This window comes from Psittacula echo (assembly GCF_963264785.1).
Source record: "Psittacula echo genome assembly, chromosome: 2".
NCBI lineage: Eukaryota > Metazoa > Chordata > Aves > Psittaciformes > Psittacidae > Psittacula > Psittacula echo.
Window position 1 is genome coordinate 158208637 of NC_137737.1, and position 21697 is coordinate 158230333.

Consider the following 21697-nt stretch of genomic DNA (forward strand, 5'->3'; position numbering starts at 1 on the left):
TAATATGCTTTGTTAGTGCATCCCTGACCCAGGAAACAGGCAGATAATTTGAGCATATTCAAATGAAACCTCCTTGAACAACTTCTATTGTCAGCGATGCTAACAATGACATTGATGCCAACCATTCTGTTGCTGAATCCCCAGTCTCTGGAGTTCCTTACCACTCTTTCACCACATGCTTACCAAAAAAGCCCAATCAGTGCTACAGAGACTGTGGGTCAAGCTATAACAGAAATTCACAGCTCTTCCCAAATCGCTCCTAGGAAGGTTGTTTTCTGTCCTGCAGGACTGAAGGAAGATTGATGTACTACAATGCTTGTTGCTGATGCCTTCCTTTACAACCTAGTAGAGGACTGCACTGTTTTGTAACTCCTGTAGTCATTCTAGACATAGGTCAGGTTGATGTAGCTGGAACAAGGAGGCTGAATCTGAAACCCAACATTGTCTTTTGAATAGAAATAAAACAGACATTAACCTCTATTTTGCTGCAAAGAGACATGAATAAAAACCTTCAGAACCATCAGAGTGATCATTCATTTGGTACAGGACCCTTTTTTGAACTATGGCCAGTTTCTCACAGTTCACATGAAAGTGTAAAAAGACATCTAAAAGTGGCCTAATTAGGATATCTTGCCTACAATGAAGCCCTTTTATATTCATATAACTTTAGGAATTTAAATCCAGCCATTTCCAGAAGTTTTCTTCCCTTCTTTACAAATGTCAGCAGACACCCTTATTCTCTACAGGAATGTGAGCCTTTACTTGCCTACATCGAGAGTCTTGAAGATTGGGATATAACCTTTCCTAGTTCCTGAATTTTCCTAAGTATCCCTTTCATTTCCCCATGCATGAGAATGAGCCTCATTTCTTTGCTCACTGCTGCCCTTATGCCTCTTTTTCTGTCATTAGAGAACTAAATGTTTGGAGAATGTAATTGTAAAAATAATTCTTTAATGTAAAAGGCTCCAGAGACAAATGTCAGATTTTATTTCCGCTACAGCCCATAATGGTACTTGATAGAACCATTTATAATTTCTTAAGAGGTAGAAATAATTCTTTTTAACTGATTTACTGATTTATTCATATAAAGCCATTTTCTCCTTCCCTGTATGCAGTGGATCAAACTGAGTTATGTTTCCTAATTGGCTATTGATATGTGGGGGGCAATTGTAACGATGCCCACCAACATCTTCTTTTATAACCAGTGATCATCAGAACAGGCCTGAGACCTTGGATAAACCAGCTGGAAACCCGCTGATATCTACTCTCATTCCCCAACCTCTTAAAATGAAGTCATTCTGCACAAAAGAGCTATAAAACATAGAGGGGAGTTGAAAGCAGCACTCCCTCCTATCCTATGGGGATATGTTCTGCTTTGGAGGATTGAGGGCTTTCAAAACCCACTGGGTGCTGACCTCTTGATTGCTGGTTCACCCTTACTAATGAAACCACTGCCTTGAGGGTCCTGACTGAGAAGACCTTTGCCAGGCAAAATAACCCAATGGCTACATGTTTCAAAGGAGTGAAGAGGCATACTTTGACATCTTTGCTTTATAAATAGGCACAAAGCATGGCAGGGAGGCTTTAAAAATAGTTTTCCTCTAAGAGAGGGGAAGATGAATGCTGAAGATGAAATTTTGACCCTGCAGAAGTCAATGGAAAGGTGCCGACTGATTTCAGTTGGGCCAAGGCTTCATCCAAAGCATTGATCCATTTTGATGGGCTTACAATAGTCGCACAAAGATGGAGAGGGCTTTTGAAATGGTATTCATTGCTCCAAGGCAGCTAAGAAATCACTGGATCTGAAAACCAGTGAAAATGGCACAACTGTGTCAAATAATTCAGGATTTGTAGAATTGTTAAGGGAAATGCCCAAACCACATATGCTTATTCGTGCTTTAGCTTGTCACTCTAAACAATAACAAACACATTCTGTAAGCTTATATATATGTTCGTATTCTTATTTTTTTTAATACTACTCTTGATTTTTGTATCTGAAGAGGGCCTACAAGGATGCCAGAGAGGGAATCTTCATCAGGGACTGTAGTGATAGGACAAGGGTTGACGAGTTTAAACTGAAACAGGGAAAGTTCAGGTTAGGTATAAGGAAGACATTCTTTACCGTGAGGGTGGTGAGGCACTGGAACAGGTTTCCCAGAGAAGTGGTGAATGCTCCATCCCTGGCAGTGTTCAAGGCCAGGTTGGACAGAGCCTTGGGTGGCATGGTTTAGTGTGAGGCGTCCCTGCCCCTGGGGGGGGGTGGGAACTGGATGATTTTTAAGATCCTTTCCAACCCTAACTATTGTATGGTTCTATGATTCTATGTAGTCAGAGAGTCTCTGCTGTGTTCTACCAAGAAGCCTATTGATAAAGCACTAGCTTTTAGAGATTTTTATTCATCACAAACTGGTTATGAACCACACCACCACCTACAGAACTTGCAAATGTGGATTTCTCAGAATACTGCACTCCCTGGTAAGCCAGTGTCATTGCCTCCTGAAAAGGATGATCAGAGTGAATGTGAAAACTGTTTTGTTAAGGGAAGGCAAATAGTTGTCAATTGAACTTGAATGGGTGTATACTGATCTACGCTAGCTGATGATATTACTATTGTAGCAGTAATAATCAATTGCAATTGATATTGTAATATATCCTTGGTTTTATAAATGGTAAAATGCTTTTTTTGCTTTCTTTATTGTTTCACTTCATGCATATAACTGCCACAAATGTAACACTAAATTATTCTCACCTGAGAAGTTATTCCCATAGATCCCTGTACCTCATTCATACTTGTTTCTTCAAATGGCTCTTTTCCCTGTTTTATGGGAAAATATTGCCCTTCTCTGGTTTCTGTATAACCCACTGATTCTTTCTCCTTAAGCTAAGTGATCCTCAGGCAGGGTTTGCATCAGCACAGTATTTAACTTTAATGGAAACTCGGCAACAAATTCCCAGAAGGATCTTTGAAAATTCATCCTTTGGCATCATAATTGTTTTATTCTGTTCATTGTCCCCCTGGTTTTTTTTGTTTAAAGGTCTTTCTGGCATCTACCACAAGACAGTCTCTGTGTGTACTCCCAGCAAATACACACAGCTCCTCACTTGCGCTCTGTTTTAACAGATTATTCCTAGCTTTCCTCCAAAAACCTGTAAATCTGGGAAGGCAAAATACTTTTTCCAATTATTACCATAACTTTTGATGCTTTGAAATAAGATGGGATTTTTCTGAAACAGAAGGAATCAAGTGAGAGGAGAGGAAAAAAGAAATTGAACTGGCAGGCAGAATTTAATTACAAATTTAAAAATTAAAGTTTTATTAATATAGGAATATCCCTGTGTGCACAAATCTATATTCCTATGCTTACCTTCTCTGCCAAACCCTCTTGATTAATAACCCACTGCTCACAATACAACTCACATGTGCTTCAACTACATTCCTGAGGCAGGGATTATGCATCTTATTAATGATGCTTTGTCAGACAAGGCTGGATACTTGTACATTTTACATGCCTGGCTTCCACTTGCAAGATTGCAGTTATTTTTAGCAAGTAATTACAAACCCTGTACCCACGGCAGTGGAAGATTACAGATGTACTTTCCACACTATCACTGAATCTTTTGTAAGCAAATTTCAGCCTGGTCATTAGCACACTTCTGAGCAAGTTTGAACGCTGTGGTTTAGCTGAAGAAGTTCTTCCAATTGAAATCCAGCTTAACACAAAGTATGTGATGGACACTACAAGATTACATCATTATTTCTTCCTTCACTGCATCCTAGCTAACAGCAATTTGAATCTGTAGAAAGAGTGGAAGTGGTAGTTGGGGAACTGATATATCAGACACATTCTCTCAGGAGTATCGGAGATCAGGTCCGTCCCTGCACCACTGGCAACATGTATCTTGTGTGTGACTTCGACCAATTCACTTGATATATTTTGTGCCTTGCCTCTGTTTTATAGATGAGGAATTTGTACTTCCCTGGTACATAGGATCGTTAGGAAGTTTGGGTCTTCTTTAGCATGAATAAGAAGTTGGATCCTACAGCTTCTACTCTGAGGACAGGCTGAGAGAGTTGTTCAGCCTGGAGAAGGCTCGGAAGACCTTGTAGCAGCCTTCCAGTACCTACAGGCTCCTACAGGAAAGCTGGAGAGGGACTTTTTACAAGGGCTTGTAGGGATTGGACAAGGGGGAATGGCTTAAATTGAAAGCGGAAAATTAGATAGGTAGTAGGAAGAAATTCTTCACTATGAGGGTGGTGAGGTGCTGGCACAGGGTGCCCAGAGAAGCTGTGGCTGCCCCATCCCTGGCAGTGTTCAAGGCCAGGTTGGACAGGGCTTGGAGCAACATGCTGTAGTGGAAAATGTCCCTGCCCATGGCAGGGGGCTGGAGCAGGAGGAGCTTTAAGGTCATTCCCAACCCAAGTCGTTCTACGATTCTATGATCTGTGATCTATGATGTCCCAGCACTCAAGAGGAAGACTGCTTCAATGCTTCAGCTCTTATTTTCACATTGCTGACCCAAGCAGTAGTAGGAATGCTGTAGAAGTTAAAGAGAGCTTATACAGGAAAAGAGCCAGATCCACACTGCCTTTCTGGTTTTCCATTTACCCAGAAAATACGACTAGAATGAATGTAGCTTTTTAGGGTTGCGCTTAGGAACTGCTTACAAATATGTGTAGACTGCAACCATGAAAGGTAGAAGTAGGACAACGCAGAATGGGTAATATAATGAGATTAATTTTATAGTAAATGTAAGGTGTGTATCAGAAAAGAGTATATATTAATGTAATTAAATTTGAGAGCAAGCATGGAAAAAAAACCACAGAAGTTATCATAGTTAGAAAACATATCTTTAAAATCTTTTGAGTCTCATGAATTTCATGACAAGGTACTTAGGCTGAAAGCTGATTTAACTGCAGATTTCTTCATGGGTATTTTTGAGGACTTATGAAATGCAAATGATTTCCTAGATAACTGGAAGAAGAAAATCTGAATATTTCTCTTTAAAAGTCAGAGAGAAGAGAAATCCCAAGGAACTCCAGACCAGGCAGCTTAACTTCAGTTCCTGGAACTATACAGGACTGAATAATCAATTGTACTATCCATAACTTAGCACTTAGAAGAGAACAAAAGAACGAGTTGCAGCCAAAATAGATTTGTCAAGACAAAATTGTGCCAAGCCTTCTAAAGTCGTACTATGACAGTGTAAAAGCCTTGCAGGTATGGAAAAGCAATAGATGCCATCTGTATTAGATTTAAGAAGGCATTCGATACTATTTCTCATGGTACCATTTTTGGGGAATTGACCTAAACAGAACTTTTGTGATGTAGGTGCACAACTGGTTCAAATACCATGTTTGTAGTGTGATTGTCAATAGATCACTCTCTTAGATGTTATACATAGGTGTCTTGGTGGTCACTTGTTGATTGTTTCTGGTCTATTCAAAGCACAGCTAGGCACAGTTGAGGGACCATGGACAGCATGTCATGTCACTCTAAAGCAGGTCCTTACTCCGGTCAGCTGAAGGCTATTCAGGCTCCCTCAACCATCTAAGCTAGATCTGCAGTGACTATAATGGAAGCCATGGGCGTTGTTCATCTGGAGAAGTACTTCCAGTCTTCAGAACAGCCAGCAGTTGCAGCCATATGAGCCATAGATAGGACAAGGCAGCTCAAATAAGGGAGATTTAGGTTAGGCATTAGAGCTCAGTGACACTTGTAAGACATTTGGCACCCCTCATGCCAGTTGAGATTTCCTATGGTGTTTTGCCTGTCCTCCACACTTGTGAGTCCTCTGTGGCTTCTGTGTCATACCTGCCAGCCATATGAATATCTTGGCCACCTCAGGGTATCTCAAATGGTGATTAATGCCTGTACTTCAGTAACTACATTGACATTCTCAGCTAAGTTTTAGCAAGCCCTAAGGAAATAATAAAGTCTCATGGGGAAAGTGAAGGTGCATAGAAGAAAATTTCACAGAGATTAGGAATGGATTTCATGGCTGGATGTTCCTAAGGAAGTGGTTTGACAGACAGTTGGTTACAAAAAGATGCAGCAGGGCTTATTCTGCTTTGTAGCAGAAAGTAGGGCTAGTCAACACTTGAGGTTTCTACTAGACTTGCTCTCTGTGCTGTTACATATAGTACTGGAGATATATGTTGCTTCCTCTGTTGTTTTGGAAATGAGCTACAGAACGTCTGACTGATCACTTACCAGCTCAAATGTAGCGTAAGCTGACTGAGTGCAAAAGCTGCGCACTGCCATTCATACTTGTTCTTTTTATTTTCTCCTCAGTAGTCTCTCATTGTGCTCATCTCTGGGTTGTCTGAGGATGTGTGAACTCTTTCTGGAAAAAGGCAATGAATTTTTAACAGAAACAATGTACATTTTGTCTATCATTGCATGCTTCCCTGTGTATCTGCCAGCTTTCTAACCCCTTCTGTCTGTCTACATGGCTGTATATAGAATCATAGAATCATAGAATGGCTTGGGTTGGAAAGGACCTTAAGATCATCCAGTTCCGACTCCCTGCCCTGGGCAGGCATGCCTCACATTAGACCATGTCACCCAAAGCTCTGTCCAACCTGGCCTTGAACACTGACAGGGATGGAATATTTACCACTTTTTTGAGCACCCTGTGCCAGTGCCTCAACACCCTCACAGTAAAGAACTTCTTCTTTATATCTAACCTGATCTTCCTGTGTTTAAGTTTGAACCCATCACCCCTTGTCCTATCACTAAAGTCTCTGATGGAGAGTCCTTCTCCAGCATCCTTGTAGGCCCCCTTCAGATACTGGAAGCTGCTCTGAGGTCTCCACGCAGCTTCTCTTCTCCAGGCTGAACAGCCCCAATGTTCTCAGCCTGTCTCCATACGGGAGGTGCTCCAGCCCCTGATCATCCTCGTGGCCTCCTCTGGACTTGCTCCAGCAGCTCCATGTCCTTCTTATGTTGAGAACACCAGAACTGTACACAGTATTCCAAGTGGGGTCTTATAGCTCTCTCACCCTCTTGATTAGATCCACCTAACGATCTATTTATCATTTCTTACAGTGATCATCCTTGGCTCTTCCCATCTATCAAATTGGGTTATAAAATCTTCACCATTGTGGCACCCTCCTTCAGTAAAAATAAATTCTCAATACCCAATGCTAAGCAAGATATGGACTGTTGCTTTGTTTCCCCCTTACAGGTATTTTTTCACCCCTCTGTTGCTTCATACACTCCTTTGACATACTCTGAATACGAGGGATGCTAGGAAAACCCAGACTGTTTCTATATTAGTTTACAGTCTCATCTTTCAAGATGTAATCTATAGTGGATTCCAATCATATGGAAATATGGCTGTTATTCCTATAAACAATGAGAAACCTTTGGGGTCTACAATAGCTGCAATTAATAGATGCCTGATGAGGTGGTTTCTCTGCTGTGATTGAACAGTTCTGCTGATTTCTAGGTGCAAAAAAGTGTTGTAACAACTTTTCACTAAAGCTCTAACTATAAAGCAGCTTTAAAGCTTGTCAAAATTACAATATTTTAAAACCCACTTTCTCATTTAAGTTCTTATCTGACATTTTAAAGATATTGATATTGCATTAAAAAATAAGGAAATATTTAACAATTGAAAAAGTCCAAAATAAAAATATGAGATAGATAACTTGCAGATACTGCACCAGTGCTTAAATTAGACGAGTGAAATGACTACTGAGTCATCAAAATTTTTTCTAACACCCATGTCAAAGGAATAAACTAAAATATTGGTTTTATTTTATTTTGTCTTATGTTATATTCATAGAATAACAGAATCACAGAATGGTTTGGATTGGAAAGGACCTTAAGATCATCCAGTTCCAACCCCCCTGCTATGGGCAGGGACACCCCACACTAAACCATGTCACCCAAGGCTCTGTCTAAACTGGCCTTGAACACTGCCAGGGATGGAGCATTCACAGCTTCCTTGGGCAACCCATTCCAGTGCTTCAGCACCCTCACAGTAAAGAACTTCTTCCTTATATCCAAACTTCACCTGTTTAAGTTTAAACCCGCTACCCCTTGTCCTATCACTGCAGTCTCTAATAAAGAGTCCCTCCCCAGCACCCCTATAGGCCCCCTTCAAATACTGGAAGGCTGCTCTGAGGTCTCCAAGCAGCCTTCTCTTCTCCAGGCTTAAAGATAAAATTTGATCTTATTTTATTTTATTTCAATGTATTTTCATTACTTTTTAAACTTATTTTATTACTGCACACATTTTGTAATCATGAAACATTTTAAAAATATATATAGGTCAAAACATTCATGTTTTAGAAATTGTGACTGCTTTTCTATTGAATGGGCTGAGTTCTGTTGGTGCATTAGCCGAAAGCATGGAGGATTTGAAAGTTCATCTCTTAATCTTGTGAATTTAAAGAAACCTACATGGGCTATGAATGGGGAGGGGCATCTCTCTCTTCTGCTAAGGTGCTGAGCCACTGGCTGTCTAATTCTGTTGTACCATCATATGTCAGCAGTAAGGTAGAACAGTTAATTTAATCTCAAAAAGCCCTCTTTGGTGTCTTTGCTTCCCCTGCATTAAATGCATTGCTCATGTAGAATGCTGAGAGAGCTGAGTTTGTTCAGCCTTGAGAAAAGAAGGTTCAGGAAAGACCTTATCACCATGTTCCAGTATTTAAAGGGTGGTTATAAAGAAGATGGAGACTCCCTTTTTATAAGGAGTCACATGGAAAAGAAAAGGCGTAATGGGGAGAAATTATTCCCAGGGAGATTCTGGTTGGACATGAGAGGAAAATTTTTTACAATGAGAACAATCAGCCACTGGAATAATCTCCCCAGGGAAATGGTAGACTCCCCAACATTGGACATTTTAAAGATGTGGCTGGACAGGGTGCTGGGACATTTAGTCTAGACTGTCTTTTTGCCAAGAAAGGTTGGACAAGATGATCCTTGAGGTCCCTTTCAAACTTGTTATTCCATGATCGAAAAATTCGTGCATATTGAAATCAAAGCAGTTTCTTTTTTTTTTTTCTTATGAAATAGAGAGGTAGTAGCAGCATAAGTGTTGTCCCTCCTTCGCCACAGTGTCCTCCACTCTGCCAACCCAACCCACTTTCTTCATTAAGGAAAGAAGTCATGACTACAGTGCTAAGAAGAACCCGACCATAAAACAAGCCAAGATCCACATCATGCAAGTAATAGTAACTATACAAAACAAGCGGGAATCAAACCTTCCTCCTTAAAGATCCAGTAGATTTGTCACTGATCTCGTCTGTCCCCTCAATGTGGCAATCCATATTATTTGAAAGCAGACCAGGTCCCAGTGAAACTAAGTCTAACATATGCTTGAATGTACTGGCAAAAAAGACAGAAACTCACAAAATATTAATGCCAAATTCTACATCTCCTCTGCCTCCCTCAGCACTTGGTCCATGAAACTTAACTGCCAGAATCAGAAAATTAATTATTACTTAGGAATTTCAGTGTAATACCCCAATCTTCATGTTTGAACAAAAAGCCTTTAGTGTTTTGACTGCATATTTAAACCAGCAAAGCATAAATTTTTCAAGTAATATCCATAGCAGATGACAAATGTATCTTGTTGTGGTAATAACTTCAGGTATCTAAATTAAGGATTGTGGTTTGAAGTCATAGTAATATTTCACGTATAGAGGAGCCTTTCATCTACAAGGAAATAAAGTCCTCTTTCATGGCATATGTACATAGGTGTAATTGCAACTAGAGTTAGATTCAGCGGTCATTCAAGTAAATTGAGGTTATTGGTGCTACTGCAATACTAACAATTTAGAGTCCCCAGATAGCAAGCTGTGCTAGGAGCTGCATGAATTAATTAATACAAGAAATAATCTGCAAGCAAGCTGGAGAAGGAAAGGGGTAGAAAAAACTGTCCTCCCTAACACTGATAGCAGAGGCATTGAGGTATTTAATGATAATCTGGGATCTTTCTTGCCATTTCATGTCTACGTACTGATAGGGCTTTGAAAAATTGATGTGAATTTTCAAGCCAAGAAATAGGAGAAGCATGACCCAAACCATTCTTGTTTGTTTCCATGCTGGCAGAGTATTATCAAAGTCCTGTGCTTGGTATCTTCTTTCTTGTGCAGTCAATGTCAGACTAAGCTATGTTTTGGGACTTCATCAGTTTTTACTGTCTTACACAGCAATTCTACACAGGGTGACCTGCAGCTTGAAGCAAAGAAATTTGCTTTTCCACAATGCCATGGTCTTTTCCCCTACCACTTATGTGGCAATTCTTCCATGTCAATAATTGCCTGTTGGTTTGCCATTCTAAACAAAATATTCAGCTGTTGATCAAAAAAATCTTTCCTCTTCCATAGCTTACTTTAGAGTAATTTTAACAAAAATCTGACATTAAATGTCAAACAGACTCTGTAGAATATTATTCTTTAATACCACCTATCTTTTATTCATCCATAAACCCACCTACCTTCCCTGTTCTTCTACAGTATCAAGCCACCATTGATGAAGAGACATTGATTTTTCTCTAAAAAAATACCATGAAGTGTGGAAAGTTTATTGAATGATCATGATGTAAGATCTCCAACATATTAAAGGTATATAAACTTGTTATTTGTATTGCATTGATTGAGAGACTTAGATATTTTTAAAAGGAACATTTGTAAGGTAAATTTTCACCAGGATCACTTTCACACCCTAGTCCATGCTATGACAAGTTAAGCTGCATTTTCAGGAGACATTATTGCTGTAGTTGTAAAAAGACTGAATGTAAAAGTGTTTGAAAGTAGAGCATGCAAATGGCCAAGCAGGTCCTACGCTCTGATAGAGTGTGAGAAAAGGAGGTATGGTTGCTCAAAAAATCATGCTGAAAACATGCCAAAAGCACAACTGACTGAGCGTAACTGCTATAAACCAATTCTGCCTTCTTAGGTCCATATAGGCTACAGTAGAGTTTAAGGTGAAGAAAGACACAGAAGTCTTCCAATAGAGGCAGCAAGTCCTGGATGGGACGAATACAAAAGAAGTAAAAGCTGAAATGCCACACTTCATGTGTTGAACAGCACTAATATTCTGTAATAAAAGTTAATTATTTTCCTTATGTCTCTTTAGTCATCCCTGCACCCCAAATTTGAGCTAAACATGCAGACATCGGTAGTGTCAGGTTTACATTCTCAAAAAGAAGATTTATAAGAACAATGGATTCACCTCACCTAACTACACATATCTACAATGGAGTTTTTGCATCACAGATAGCTCTTCAGGCTCTTACTATAGTCAGTTAAGAGCTGGCCAGGATTTATATTGAACCAAATGTAGGTGCCTATTTAAGGAGATGAATCATATCCTCAGGTCATTGACTACACTCTCAATTATCTATGACAGGAACCTAGGGTGATTTTCATGGATGTACACTGCAGATTCTAACTCCTGGAAATCCTAATTTACTGTATTTTACAGTCATACCAATTTCTCATTAAAGCTTTTTCCTCCATCCTAAGAAGTTACAAGACCCATCCAGATTTCAGATACTAGCTCGCAGGTACTCCATGCACAAGACAGTAATCGATAATTTCAATTCTGTAGACATAGTAAAGCTTGGTCTGAAAAATATATGTTAGGAAAGTCAATGTAGTTGCATCCACTTAGGCCTGTACCAAGCAAAATATCTCAGTGGCCTACATTATTATTCAGCTTGCACATCTTGTGGCCAGTGAAGACGTCAGTTCTGTAAGATTGCCTTGTAAAGCAGCTGTGTTAAAAAAAGCCTGTTTCTGATTACTCTTTAAGTCAGTACTAACTCCCCTTCAGTCAATAGAGTCACAACAGTGTAAAATTTATGGGGGGATGGAAGTTACAAGAATAAACTTTTTTTGGTGTTTTGTAATTTGAAGGTTCCTTTTGTTTGTGTGAAAAGAGTATAAATAGACTGATGAGTAAGGGAGTGAATAAAAGGGATCTGATTTAGTGTTGTCCTGAAGTTTATCAAGTCCAGTTAAAATTGAATGGAATTGTAATGACAGAAAATATTTTGGGGATGTTGAGTAACTTGAACACAACTGGCAAATCAAACCCACACATATTTCCTCCATAGTTCAAACTTATACCGGTTACAACAGAACTTTTGCCAGGCAACACCTTATGGAGATTTAGTTACTATTTATAAACACAAAATCCATTTTTGTCATTTTCACCTCCATTTATAACTAACTTACATATTAATTTGTTAACTGAATACCTACAATTATTCTATGCAGCTTGTACATATAAGTGCTTCTGCAGCACTGAAACAGGTTGCCCAAGGAGGTGGTAAATGTTCCATCCCTGGCAGTGTTCAAAGCCAGGTTGGACAGAGCCTTGGGTGACATGGTCTAGTGTGAGATGTCTCTGCCCACGGCAGGGGGGGTTGGAGCTAGATTGTCTTAAGGTCCTTTCCAACCCAAACCATTCTATAATTCTGTGAATGTAATGTTTAACAGGAACAGTAAAGGCCACTTGGTCCAATGTAGTCCATGAACTGTTCTCCAAAAGTTGTCCCTCCCTGCTTGCCTGTTCTCCAAAAAGGAAATATTAACACAATTGTATGTTCATTTGGCCCATTCTTATCTAATGGTCTTCTGATGAGTATTTTGAGCCCTCCTATTGGCTTTTCTTTGAAATGTAGAAGTAGATATATTCCTTTTTGTCTGATGATAAGCACATGAGTCTTTACTCACTCGAGTAAAATGAATCTGAGGATTTAATTGGTGTATGAATTGCATTGCGTAATGAGGTACAAATGAGTACAATGCCTTCATTACACAGCAGGTGGGATATTAAGTCCTGGAAAAGACAGTGCTGTAGTTGAAAATGGGGAGGGGGGGGAAGAAAAACAACCAAATTAATAAATTGAAAGCATATTAAGAGGCCTCTAAGCTAGAAATGATAGTTGGCTCACATCCCAGAATCTCTATTAATATCTTTGCAGGAGTTTTCAAGTCTACAATATGCTTCAGGTGATAAGAGCCATGAAAAATAGGTAAAAATTGGAAAAATGCCAAGTGAGTAAACTCCTGCATGAAGGAGGGAATGAGGGAGGGAAATGAGGGAGAGAAAGTGAAGGGTTGTTGCAGGTAGTGAGAAAACAGTTGAAATTCTGATGAAAGAATGAAATACAGAAGATTCAAACCCTATCCTTGGTCATCGACTTAGTACAAGATGTCTTTCTATCAGAACAACAGAACATGAGGATGAAAGAAAAGCCAGAGTTGGTCAGAACAAGCATTCACCTTGACTACTATTGCCTTGGTTTTGGATGGGAAAATTAGATTTCTTCCTACTAGCTAGTATAGTGCTGTGTTTTGGATTTAGGATGAGAGTAATGGTGATAACTCGTTTCACTGAGCAGTGCAAACACCAAGTCAAGGGCTTTTCAGCTTCTCATATTGCCAGGGAGGAGGCTGGGGGTGCACAAGGAGTTGGGAAGGGACACAACCAGCACAGCTGACCCCAGCTGACCCCAGGGATATTCTATCCCATATGGCATCATATGGTATGCACGAAATGAGCTTTCTGTGTACAATTCTACAGGAGTATCTTGAGCAATTTACTTCCCTCAGGGCAGTATTCAGTTCAAGATTTAAATGCTGAAGTGTAAGAACCCATATGTGAGCAGTTTCTCCATGATTATCAGTGAAGATACAGTCACTTATAAACAAAAGGCTAGAAAGAATTTAGCTGCAACAGCCAGAACATCTCCACTGCTTCCTTGAGTTCAGAGGTCTTAGTTTCATCCTAGGAACAATAGCTGTAGCCTGAAAATAACCTGTACATAGAATCAGAGAATCATGGAATGGTTTGGGTTGGAAAGGAACTCAAGATCATCCAGTTCCTACCCCACTAGATCATGTCACCCAAGACTCTGTCCAACCTGCCCTTGGTGGTTTTGATTAGCAGGTAGTAAGCAGTAAACAGTTTCTTATTACTTTTTAGTAAGGACCCAATACTGGGAGGAACACTCCATAGCACTGAGCATCTGCTTAGGGGTGTTAGCTCATAGTTTGTTATCATGCAACACTCTTTTTGCATGCTTCTCCCAGAAAACTTCCAGACCCCTGGCCAGGAGGGTGAGTTACTGCTTGAAAGCAAGACAGTTCTCAGTCTGTGATGCACAAGTCATACAATTGAATCTGGGCCATGTGAATATTTGCTGTCTAGTCTAAACTAACCACTGAGTTTCCTCACTACACAACGGAAAGGGAGAAGTGCCTGCAGCATGAAATGCATCTCTGTGTTTGAGACCTATTTTAGGATGGGATATAGGAAACGGGAGCTCACACATGCTTTGCTTTTAACAACTCAGCCTGTCTGTTTATCCTAGGACTATCATTATGGTCTCTGCTTTATTACATTAACTCAGCAAAAGCATACACATGTGTCAAGTGTTTCAGTGAATAGACTTAAGCACATGATTAACTTTAAGAGTGTGCTTAAGTACTTTGCTAAATCAGAGCTTCTGTGTTTTCCCCTCTCAGTACATCTGGTCGATTTGCATATATTTTCCATATAAAGAAATTCATATTCAGAGTAAAATGAAACAATTTCCATGCTTGCACATTCAGTGGTTCTGCTGCTGAAGCTAACTTAAACAATTCCCTTCCAGTCCTTCTTCTGTGTCCCACAAGTTTTCAGTTGGTTGTTCCAACAAGTGCAAGCATTGAGCTGGAACAGCTCTATGGGCAGCCATTTGGTGAAGTGGATTAAAGCAATATTTAAGATGAAAAAGTATACTTTTTGTATATTGTTTTATTCTGGATTAGTTTATGATACACTTTGGGGTTTTAAGCAGGAAGTGTCAGAAAAGTTGCCACAGGGATAACTGGCTTGTGGCAGCCAAGCGTTCATAGCAACGTCGTTGTTTGATCCTTCGATGTCGGCTCTTACTATCATCGTGAAGCAGAACTCACCAAGTGTTGGATTGTTCTCCCACTAATAGGGAACATGAGCTGGGATTAGACCGTCGTGAGACAGGTTAGTTTTACCCCACTGATGATGTGTTTTTGCAATAGTAATCCTGCTCAGTATGAGAGGAACCACAGGTTCAGATCCCTGGTGCGTGCACTTGGCTGAGGAGCCACTGGCGCGAGGCTACCATCTGCGGGCTTATGACTGAATGCCTCTAAGTCCGAATCAAATCTAGACGCTTGATGTTGTGCTGCTGCGTCTTTGTTTGCTCTTCAGAATGTGTGGGTAAAACCCTTTCCAAATCTTCGTTAGCGAAGACATGCCATCCTCATAGGAGATGATGGAGCTCGTCTAGCCTCGTAAGGTCTTCCATCTAAGAGAAGGACACTCTTACAAAACCTACAACCTGAAGACTTTGCTGTCACCGTCCTACCTATCTAGGCCATGGCAGATAAGCCTCAGGTGTAAAGGCTGGGGCCAGTTCAGCTCAAGCTGTGCCTCACCTACAAAATCCCCTGCACAGGCTGGAAGGGTTTACTCACACTTACAAAGCCCTATAGCAACAGGTGAGGGTCGAAACGGCAGGTGACAAGGTGCACTGGAAACTGCAGATCCAACCCTGCATGTGGGCTGTTCAGGACATTAGCCACTTGAGCTTGATCCAGGAGATGACAGTCCTGTTCGGAATCTTCTTGATTGCCTATGCAGCTTTATCTCCAACCAGATTTGCCTATTCCACTTGCCCTTAGTCATCGTGCTTGTAGTAAGCATGGGTAATGCCCTTCTCAAATCTTCGTTCACGAAGCCAAGCCATCAATCAATCATATGACCTGAATGCACAAACTGTTGATAAAACAGACATAGGAACATGGGTCAGATTTGGAAGGTCCTTAAACTGGTGTCAGCCAAAGAAATACATATGAAACCACTGATTTGCAATGATCTGTGCTATGACAGATTCAGAAGACATAGCCCTACACATTCCTTGCAGGACAGGTTTGTTTGGGGTTTTTTTATTAAAAAAAAAGAAGTATAAAGATGTTTAAAAGAAATTGCCATCAGTCAGTAGGTTCAGCTTCAGCCATATCTCTAAACAAAAGAGCAAGCAAAGTATTGTGCAGACCATCCTGTAATTATTTTAATTGATTGAAATCACATGCAATGAGAATGAAGCATGAGAAAAGTCCTGTTTATAGCCAAATTAATTCTAAAGAAGTGTGATTGTTTTTCCTGGGTTAGGTGAACCAGTTTCCTATGATGACAAACTTTGTTGTGTCATCAAAGGGAGAAGAGCAAAACCCAAAGGTTAACTTCTATCTCAGGCCATACGTGACAATGCTGAAAACATTAATCACTACAGTAAAAAAAGAGCTTTCAGCAGCAGCACAACTCTGCCTCTGCAGTAACCTGGGTCAGCTGGATCAACAAAATATTATTGGATTGGGACAATTCATAAGAGCTGGGTAGTTTTAAAGACCTGTCACTCCCTGCTGTCTCTGTAGGAGTAAAAGGACAATATGCAGTTCCTTGAACTATAGTGTTGCCCATCCATAGATTGCCTTCAAAAAAAAATCTAGCAGACAAAGGTCCATTGATTTTTATAAAAGCATTTATGCTTGAAGAATTTCTTTGCTATCAGAAAAAGAATCAATATGATTCTCTGATTCTAGTAAGATTAGATGAGATTATATGTGAAGCTGATGATAAAAGTATTGATGGCCGAATAGCCCATTATTATTATTACTATTATTGTTATTATTATTATTTATTGCTTAGTGATTTACTTTTCTACCAATTCAAAAATAAGAAGTCTTTCATCAGTGACACATGAACCTACTCTACTGCCTCATGTAGATGAGACTTGGAACTCAAAATATTTGTATAAAGCCACTATACTGTTGATATTTTAATTCTGGCAAGTATTTGTAAGGACCTTACTAGACTTGACTCCCTCTGGAATCTCTGCCATTGACTTAGAACTGTGTTTCTTCATTTAATGTCCTAGATACTTATCTGACTTTCTGACTTATTTTTGGATGTTGAAAAAGACATTTAGGCCAAAACTGTAAGACTTAAGAATATTTCTATGAGCTTGAATTTCAGTTTCAACCATCTAAAGGTGGTATTCTGTCTCTCAGAAGTTCTGAGTGACTCTACCTCTCCAAAAGATAACAAAACTAGGATAACAGGGCTTTGCACATGATTAACAGATTATAGCAAATAAAACCTGGGAATATTCTCATCTACCTTAAATTGCTCTAAGCAGAATGGAATGCACTTATTTTTAGCTGCTATTTTAATCTATATTCTTACCAACATGTGTTATTATAATATAGTCCAAAGAGTCTTGTCTGCACTTTGAGTCGTTTTGTACCAAAAATTAACACAATATTCCTACAGTCATAGCTTACAGTCTGATGAGAAATTATGCCTGAAAAAAGGAGGTAGATTGACTAAACAATATATTCTTTCTGTTTGGTATCCAAGCAAGATGATAAACAGGTAATGGACAAAGTAGTTTAAGCCTTAATTACTGTCTACAAATCCATTTAAATAGAGCCTACCAAAGAAAATATTGAAAGTTTTCCCTACTCATTTCTTTCAACAACACTTTTATAGCTCATGATGCAAAAAAAAAAAAGTAGAATTGATTTGATGAGAAATAGTTTGTCTTCTTTATCTGGTAATGTGGTCCAGTGGATTGACTGTTGTCACATTATTGCCATTTATGAACCATTACTTATAATAAGCCAAGATATAGGTATAAACAACTTCCTCAGTGTATTAGTTACCATAGTTTCGTACTTATGGGTAACCACTGTCCACAATGGGGAAAAAAATGCAAACAAAGCTGGATAATATCCCTATTATTGTATCCTATGATATGATTAAGCACATAGTACTATTGACTAAGTCCCCTTGGATTTTGCATCGTTGTTTGTAGAGCATGCAGAGTTTATCCCCTTTGCTGATTTAATTACCTCTTGTATGTACACTGACATTAGTATGAGATGACAGAAGAATGAAGAGCAAGGTCGTTAACTTTCAAAGACAATGGAGTTGTTCTACATGGATAATTGAGATGGTGATTGAAAAATATATTGTTCAGAAAAACAATTAGCATATGCACCTTAACCCCTAAACGGGTTATCCTATGTAAATTCTCAAGTCATAGTAAACAAATTGAGTTAACAAATCATTATTTAGTTCAGCTCAATCACAGTCAAAAATTGCTAAGAATATGCTTTACATGAGACAACATGCAATGCAAGCTGATATTAACTTCCAACACAGCATCTCACCATGAGCAGTGAAAGAATCAGAAGGGCGCTAATATACAGTGGAAAGGGAAGTGAAATGAATCAAGCTGACTCTGAGTGAATTAAGAGAAAACTGCTAAGTCTTCATTCTTCTTTTACAAGAAACCTTTCCTTTCAGTTTCTCTGAAACGTTCAGATAGTAGTAGTCGTGCAAAACACTACTGCATGAACTACAGTGTGCAGCAATGGTGTTTTTTCTGTAGTAGTAACACCTAACTACAGATCTACTAATAGAAACAGAATGACAGGATAGTTAGGGTTGGAAAGGACCTTAAGATCATCCAGTTCCAACACCCTGCCATGGGCAGAGACACCTCACACTAGACCATGTTGCTCAAGGCTCTGCCATATTTGAGTTTACTTTCTGACACAGCATTGGGTTCAGTCTTGCTGTTCTTCACAAGCAATCTAGGAGGCTCTTAGTCGTGAATACCTCTCTACTGATTTAGAGCAGACGAGGTTCTGCACAATGACCCTGAGCCTCCAATGATAGTACACTTCCAGTATGTCAACTGCACTAATATCTTTGTATCTTTTCAAAGATGATCTCTGATTTCTTTCAGTTGCCCAGAGTAAATTCATCCCTTTGAAGAACTGGATCATTCTTTATGTCAAGAAGGACCCCAAACATAAGAGATGTAGAGAAGGAGAAATCTACAGAAAAAGTCAGAAAGCAAAGCCATTTTTACTGTCATTATGAATGTTTGTTCTGCACTTCACCAGTTGATTTAGAATGAAAAGAATCACCAAAAAAAAGTTTAATTTGTAATGTCATTAAACTGTTTTAAAAGTCCAGCCACCTTTATTTTTGTGAGGTGGTTTTGGTTCTTGGGTTTTTTTGGTCTTGGCTTTTGGTTTTGGTTTTGATTTCTAACAGGTTAACCTTAGATGCAGAAAATAACACCTGTCAGATTCCTCTTAGCCTCATTTATTTAATACTTAGTTTTTTGGGATGTTAGTGAATGAGTGTATGGTTGGTAATGAGATTTTTAGCTAAATTTAACAGCATAAAACTCAGGTGGTTATTTTGTGTTAATTATTTTGTCTTCCTGTCTTGTTAATGATGAGAGAGAAATGCACCTCTGCAGGACGTTATCTCCAGAACCAAACAAGAGGCTGAATTAGGGGATGCACCACTTCCTAGAGAAGTCCAGTTCTCCCCATCATCTATGAGGGCAGTCTAGAGAGATAGATATCTACTTCTCAGCTCAATTAGACAGCAGAAATCCCTGCTGTCCTTGCCACTGTTACTTTAAAATGCATATCACCTTTAAGTTTTGATTCTCATTGAATGTTTGGGCTGTGGGGCACCATGTTTGCCAGGATTAAGAAATAAAAGTAAAGGGATAGGGAACCAGACAAAGGTGTTGAGATTACTTCACCCACTGCAGTTTTCTTCTATCACTCAGGTAAAGAAAATGTAGCCCAACAAGAACTCATAGGCAGCAGGTCCCCAAAAAACAGGTCCAGAAAGATGCAAGCTTAGATTACAGCCATTTGCAACACATGACTCCTCAGCTGTGCTTTCACAGAACATTGTTCCAGCAGGGTGCCTACCTCCATAATAATAATCTTCTTCATTCCTACCAGATATAAGAAATGTAGGAGAGAAGATCAATGAAAGTCCCTGCTGCAGATTTTAAGCTAAATTGACACATTGCTCCTCCACCCAGTACCAAAGTAACTCTCCAACTAAAACATGCACTTCACCTCACTTTGGCAAATAGTGATGGAGAGATAAAACAGCTTTTTACTCCCAGGATTATCTCCCCACTTCACAAACACTGTGAGGAAATTACTTGAGGAAAACATACTGATACTGGCTTATATTTTGTAGTGTGTGAGTCACAAGCTATTATGCTGCTTTTAACTTACAACACTCCTCAGTTCCTACTCTGCAACATCTAGAAGTAATATCACAAGGATACAGCAACCCTTTCACACTAACAAACACTCAATGACCACAACGTGCCAAAATCTACTACTATCTTGCATCTATCAGATTCATTTGTATTTAGGGTACGAAATCTAGTTCCCACTAGTCCATGTTTTCAAAGAGAATATGGGGAATTGAATATTGCAGGTAAGCAGGAACTCAGAAATTACTTATCATAAAAATATAGAGAAAAAAACCAAAATAACAGAAACCATACATTTGTCTTTGGGAGTACATTATAAAAATGATAAATTTTGAATTCTTTCAGCCTTTTTATAAATGCTGTTGTTATTTAAGTTCTGGGAAAAGAATGTAATAAATTAGGAATTTTTAAATTATAAATTTACCAATACAAGCAAATTGTCCACCTTCACCCACAGAAGCATTCAGCATCCTGTTTCTTGCTGTGTGGCTCTGTGTCTAGGACTCTGTGAAGGGACAGGTACTTTTATACTGGAAAAATGTCAAACAGTGCTTTAATGAACTCTGAAAAACACAAGTGAAAAGAGAAGAGTTGTCAGCTGGAAGATCACGTGGTATGGGGCACATTGACCACTGTCCTGGGTTCAGCAGTAGCAGTCATTTTTCTCCTTCTTAGTAGCTGGTGCAGTGCTGTGGTTTTGACTTTCAGCCTGGGAACAGCGCTGATAATACCGATGTTTTCAGTTGCTGGTCAGATTGTTTACCCTGACCAAGGACTTTGTGAGTCTCATGCTCTGCCAGGGAGGAGGGGAAGCCAGGAGGAAGCAGAGACAGGACACATGACCCAAACTAACCAAAGAGGTATTCCATACCACAGCACGTCATGCCCAGGATGTAACTGAGAGTTACCCGGAAGGGCTGGCTTACTGCTGGGTGGGGGGTGAGTTATCAGTCGGCGGGTGGTGAGCGGTTGTATTCTCTTCCCTTGTTATTTCCCTTATCATTATTATTATTGATGATAGCAGCAGTGATTTGTGTTATACCTTAGTTACTGGACTGCTCTTATCTCAACCTGTGGGAGTTACATTCTTTCGATTCTCCTTCCCATCCCTCCGGGAGGTGGGGGGGGAGTAGAAACTGTGTGGCTGACTTGCCTACTGGCTTAAACCATGACAACCATGTGCAAAGCAGGCAGATCAGCAGGGCAAGGCAAGTGCGAATGGAAGATATGGTGACATTCACTCTCTGTTCAGAAAGAAAAGCCACTAGTTAAAAATTCAGCATGGTTTTTTAATTGAATTCATTGAAGAAAAGATATTTCTCTTGCTAATATTCTCTTCATTCTCCTGCCCTGTGGCTTTGCTACTATTTTCATACCTGATCCTGGTGGCCTGGCAGGAAAATCTTTGGGAATATCTTATTACTCACATAAAATGTGTAGTACATTGGCTATTAGCCTCAGGCAAAGTAATAGTACTAAGAACATTTCATTTTACCATGTTTATGTAGGTGAATATTCCAACTCTAAAGACTACTTGGCTTTTAATTTGCTGCAAAATATCAGGCTGTCCGTCTTCCTCCTGCTTGTCTGT